Source organism: Corvus brachyrhynchos, unplaced genomic scaffold (assembly GCF_000691975.1).
Source record: "Corvus brachyrhynchos isolate BGI_N302 unplaced genomic scaffold, ASM69197v1 scaffold19, whole genome shotgun sequence".
Classification (NCBI taxonomy): domain Eukaryota; kingdom Metazoa; phylum Chordata; class Aves; order Passeriformes; family Corvidae; genus Corvus; species Corvus brachyrhynchos.
Window position 1 is genome coordinate 76,205 of NW_008246061.1, and position 6,210 is coordinate 82,414.

Here is a 6,210-nt window from a genome sequence, read left to right on the forward strand (position 1 = left end):
CGCCTCGGGGCCCAGGGTGTGCGGCCCCCCCCCCCAGCCCCTGCCACCCCCTCCTGCTGCTCTGCTTGCCCAAAATAGCCCCCAGGCTCACTTAGGGCTGGCTGCTTTCACCCCAGTGTCACCTGTTAAAAATACCCTTGTGGGGCTGACTAAGCTGCTCCCCTCACTGTAAAGACACGTCCCCACGCCACCGAGTACCACTGTACCGGGAAATGGGTCACTGGCGGCACCCCCAGCGCAGCACAGGGAGGATTGTGGGATCCCAGGGATGGGCGTTTGGGGCGTGTGGGGTAGGGGACAGGATGACCCTTTCCAACACCTCTTCTTCACCAGTTGAGCCCAGAGGAACATCCCCTAACTGCAGGAAGGAGACGGACCCCGGGCAGCAGGCAAGGCGCTCACGGCGCTGCTCAGCACCTGCCTCCTCCTCCTCCTTGCCCCACCGCATGCCCCGACCCTGCCGCAATCGCGGTGCGGGCAGGGCGAGGCGTTAATCACAGCCGCGGCCGGGCTAATTACAGGGCAGCGGCGGGAGCGGGCTGCGCGCTGTGGGAAGAGGCACGGCAGCAGCACTGGAGGGGGAGCTCCCAGCAAGCATCCACCCGGGAGCCACGGCCCCGAGCCGGGCCACAGGCGGGGTACGGCTGGCAGTGACAGGGTCCCCATGGAGGGGATCCAGGCACGGGTCCGGTGGGCAGCCGGGTGTGCTGGAGGATGGGATATGATCAATGAGGGTCATGTTGGATACAGAGCCACTTCCTCATGCCGCATCCTGGCTCTGCATCATGCTCCTTCTCTCCAGCATCTGCAATTTTTCTAATGGACTCTATGGAAGTAATTGCAGCAGGAAGACTTTAATGCAGCACAGGCCACGCAGGGATCCAGCCACTGGTCACTCCATGGCGTTAATCACGGCAGCATCACTGGGAGCAGGGAAGTGCCTCTCCCTGGCCAGGGCAGGGCTGCCCCCGTGCATGGAGACACCTGGGCATCACAGTGGTCTCCCTGGTGTCCGAAGGGATGCCTGGAGGTGCCTGGGGAGGTCCCAGGTGCCAGCTGAGTACTCCTGGTGCAGGGTAGCAGCTGCTAGTGGAGGGACTGAGCATTGCCCTCCATTCCCTTGTTCTGCCCGGCTGCCTCTGCCTGGCTGGAGGCTCCTGGTGCCCATGCATGACAGTACAGGAACAGTCCTGGGGGTCACTGCCACACACAGCCTGAGCTCAGCTAGGCACCTCTCAGCTTGGCTGGGGAGCAGGATTGCCCCAGCACCCAGCTCCGAACACACTTGGGCAAACACCGGCGCATAGAGTGAGAGCGACAAGCCCCGAGGAGGTTTCAGGCAGTCCCACGATCCCGCCGTGTTTCCAGGAGCCTTATAACATCCCCCGTCCCACATAGCTCCAGGCCATCCTCCCTCCCCAGCCAGGAATTCTTCCTGTCGCCTTGTTCATCCCGATTAGTCACACATCCCCTCCTCCCACCTGCTCTCACCCTCTCTGGGCCATCCCAATTTAGCTCCTGTTGTCATTCCAAACCTCCCGGCTGCCTCCCACCCGAGCCACTCCACGACATCAGCTCTGGGAAGCATGAAGTGCCCTAGCAGCCCCCCTTCTCCTCCGAGTGACCTGGGGATGCTGCCCTGTGTCCCCACGATCCATCTGTGGTACGTCCAGACCTTTCCTGGGTGCCCATCTAGGCCCTATTGAGGAGAATGGGGACATGGCCCAGTGCTGCTTCTCCCCTGGGGGCCTTCCAGGTTACTGGAGAGTCCCCGTTGCCCCTGGCTCCTGCCAAGGAGGTGACCGTAGCAGGTGCCTGTGGCATGGGACCTCTGTGCAGGGCTTGGAGTAAGGGCTGTGAAGGAAGGGAAGGGCACAGCCCCAAGGAGAGCACTGGGGAGCCCAGTGTGACCTCCAGGGAGAGACGGACACATTTCTGGCTTGGACTCCCGGTGCCTGAACAAGGTGGGGGGGATCCAAAGGGCCTGGCAAAGGGCAGCAGGAGCCTAGCCCAGCAGGGAAAGGAGAGCTGCCAGAAATACTAGCCCACAACTTTTTTTGCTTCAGCCAGTGCCCTGAGGAGCCAGTCCTCAGCAGCTGGGAGTGGAGGTACATGCCCTTCCCTGCGGAGCAGCTGAAACACCCCAAAATATCCCACCGCACACACTTGTATCCAAAAGGAACATGATGCAAAAGAAATACTGTCCGAACCTTTATTGGAACCTTTTTCTAACCAGGCTAACAACTCAAACACCCAGGAAGACTAAAGGATACAGAACGCATGTGGATGGAGAGCAAGGGGAGCTTTACAATGAACTCAAACGAACAGATGCACCGGTGTCATTTAGGGTGGAATCAGCCAATAGGCAGAGAACAGAGACACCCTTGTTTCCCTCGTGGCTTTTCTCACAACTTAACTTTTGTTCTAAATCTTCTTCTCATTCCCCAGGTTTCAATGGTGGAGAGCTGCTCTGGGCTGGTGAGGGTGTTGTTCTCTAGGCAATAGCCCAAAAGCAGGGATGCTTGACCATGACACTGTTGCTTTGGAGACACTCCTAGTCATGTCCAAACTGCCAGGTAGCAGCAAAGTCATAAGAATTATTTATTCTCTGGTGAAGAGGTAATAAAACCCCACTGGACACTAAAGGGCAAACCTGAACCTGTCCCTTTCTCAAACCAATACCCCAACAGCCCTGAGGCTAAGCACCCAGCAGCTCCCAGACAGGTCTGTGGGAGCAGCCCAGGGCTGGGCACTCACCTGCTGATACTGGAGCCGTGTCCACACTTCACCAGCGCAGGCAGCTCTGCCCAAGGAGTACAAACACCTCGCACTCGAGCGAGCAGAACAATGGCTGCGGCGTTGGTGGAGCAACACTGGGGCAGGGTGGGATTTTTAGCACATCTCATGCTCTTCTCAAAGCTGGGAGAGGATGCCTGCAGCAAACTCTGCTGGTATTGGAGACAACAGGGGAGGCCTCCCCAGTCCTGCCCTGGCTACTGAGCTCACATCAGGGCAAACCTACCGGCTCTGGCACAAAGCTTGGGGAACGGGGCAAAGCAGGACATGGCATGAGGATCTCAGGATGGGGCAGGGTGGACATCCTTGCTTCCTGGTGGAGACCATGGCCAGTCACTTCAATCCTATCCCCTTCCTCATCACTGATGCAAAGCATGACAAGTGTCCCCATCCCCCAGCAGTGGAAGATCAGAGAACTTCAGGGATTTTTGGTGATGGCAGCCCTATGCCATGTGGCAGAGGAAGAGGAGCAGGGTTATTCCTCCATCAGAACTGTTCTGTCACCTCTGAACTCCCCACACCTTTCCAGGGGGATGTGATTTGTCAACAGAAGCTGGTTCAAGGAGATGGTGAGTTTTCCCCTGCCTTGACCATCCCCATCACAATGATGTTCCTCTCTAAATACTGGTGGTGAGGTCCAAATGAGCCCAATTTGCCTTCCTCTCTCCAACATATCTGGCAACACTTCAAAGGCTCCTGCCTGCATGGACCAAACAGCATGACCCAAATAGCTTTTTTTAAAGTAATGCTTAATAAATAGAAGAAATAAATATTAAATAGAGGCCAAGTCCTTTCAGCCTGTTCAATATATGTACAATGCATAGCAAAATAACAGTGGTTGGCTGTTGCAGACAAGTTTGGTACAAATTCAGTCCCCAAAACAACAAAAACATTGATAGAATTGCAGTCAACATAAAGCAAAGCTCAGCCGAGTGCTGCAACCAATGAAGAAAGAACAGAGCAGTGCTTTGAAGCATCCCTTATCTTTGCTTCCCAGCAAATCTGCAGAAATGGTGTTGGATTTTCTGGAGCCTGCGGTTGGGAGAGGTGGGACAAGCCTCCCTTAGTGGGACAAACAGATGCAGTGAATGGGGAGAGTTGATGGCTCTGGGGTCGAGGAGTAGGTGCTGTGACATGTGCTTGGCCAGGGAAAGGCAGCAGGGATGCTTGTGGGATGAATCAAAATTATGGGTGGGAAAGAGCCTTTGAGTGTGAGACAGGGCTTCCAAAAAACAGCCAAGATATTATCCTGATGTTGTGGCCAGCCCTGAACACCCCTTGTGTGTCTGACCACAGCAGTGATTCACCAACACCAAAAAGACCAAGCTGCCTTTCCACCAGGTGAACCTGCTCTTTGCAGAGAGCACCTGCAGCAATCTGAGATATTGGATGCAGAGCTAAAATCCATAAAAGCAGTGAATGAGAGAAACAACATTTTAAAAAAAGCAAAAACAAAACAAAACAAAACAAACCACTGGCAAAAGGCACGACAGAAAAGCTCACAGGCTTCACGCAAACCCACAGAAAATCCAGTCATCCACTAACAGGGAGGGTGTACTAAAGCTTGTACTAAAAATATAAGTTAAAAAATAACACCGAGGGAAACTCACATGTATATGCACATGAGCACATACACACACACACAGACTTGGTCAGGTCCGTCACCAGAGGCTGGATTTTTCAAGGACCTTCTGCAGGGATCACTCTCTCACAGTCTCATCTCTTTAGTTTTCCCATGGGTAGGTCACTGTGCAGGGATAAACACGGCAGGGGAGTCCTGGCGACGGCATCCTCCCAGGGAAAGCGGCGGTGGCTGTGCCGGGTTTCGGGCTGAGCGCTGGCGGCGGAGCCAAGGCAAACAGCGCGTGGCCAGCTGGCACCCGGCCGGAGCGCGCAGGCGACACTTCCCTGGTGGCACTGCCAACACCCCGCGCTCAGCCGGCCAGCAGACCCTTGCCGTCACCTCCGACACGTCCTAGACCCTTTTCTATGGTCACACCCACCACATTCCTGCACAAATCTAATGAGAAACCCGAGATTTCAACATGATAACACACAGCTCTGCCCTGCATCCTGTTGTCCATCCCGTGCTCTCCGCTCTGCTCCGGAGAGCGAAGAGGGAAACAGTGCCAGCAGGAGTGACTGTCACTCCTCCGGCCACCTCACTGAGAGGGGCCAGAGCTGTAAACCTTTACACGAGACCAGCGGCATGGATGCATTTGAACAAACGAACAGATCCAAAAATCACGTTAGGGGGGAAAAGAATCGAATAAATAAATAAATAAATACTGGGCCATTCTGGCATACAATTAAAAATATAATAATAATAATAATAATAATAATAATAAAATAAATAATTTAAAGAGGTTTACTCCAATGCAAGTCTGCTTGGGAAACCCCAGGAGCGTTAAGCTGCCACAGACTGTACAGGCAGAGGCAGTCCTTGACATGGGGATCAGCTCGAAGGGTGCAGGAGCTGCCATCAGCCCTATTCAACCCTCGGGGTCATCTCCTGACCCACAGGGGGTGGATGCTGCTAACCCTGGTGTGGTGCTTCCATCATCTGTCCCCAGCCACAAGGACTCCAGTCAGTGTGAGTTCGGTATTTACACCAGTTGCACAAAGCCCCTCTTCTTTTCCTTCCTAGTGTTGGATCTTGCTGCTTCCTTGCTACAGCTCCACATGTGCGTTACGGGGTGCTAAGGGGCAGGAGGCCGCTCCTGAAACACTGGCAGAGCTGGGTAGATCTGGGTTCCCATCACTGCCTTTGGTTCTTCCCAGGGAGCAGAAGGATGGGGTGTTTCAGCATCAGACTGGGAGAGACTCTTTGGGGAAGAAGCATGAGGTTTTCAGCCCTTTTGAGAGGGAGTTCACTGCAGAAGGTGGCCAAGGTGCTGCTGTTAGGTCCAGCACAGGACGGAAGGCAGTGGCATCCTGTCTTTGATCCCGCAACCACAGCCCTGGAGCATTTGCCCAGCCCTACCAGGAATGCTTCTCTCTGTGTCCTAGAAAGGGTCTTTCCAGAAGATGGACACATCCCCACTAAGCCACCAACCATACCAGTGCCCAGCTCTCTGCCTCAGCCACCCTCATCCCCACATTGCCTGAAGAGTGCAAGGCAGGGGATGAGGCTCTGGGAAAAAGGGGAGCTTTGGCCATTGAAGGCACAGGACAAAGGGGACCAGCACCAGGAAGGATACTGGGAAAGAGGTCCCTGACAAAACTTCCTCTTGTACCACCCAGATGGAATTCCAGCCTGCGCTGCTGTACTTTCCAACAGATAACAGATTTATAGGCTTGCTGAGGTGATCATCCATTTCCACCACAGCAGCTCGTGGCACTTGGCCTTTCTCCAGTTGCTGCTTTGTCCCTTTTCCAGGGGCCTGTAGGTAACTCTTTAGATTTTGGGGGGGG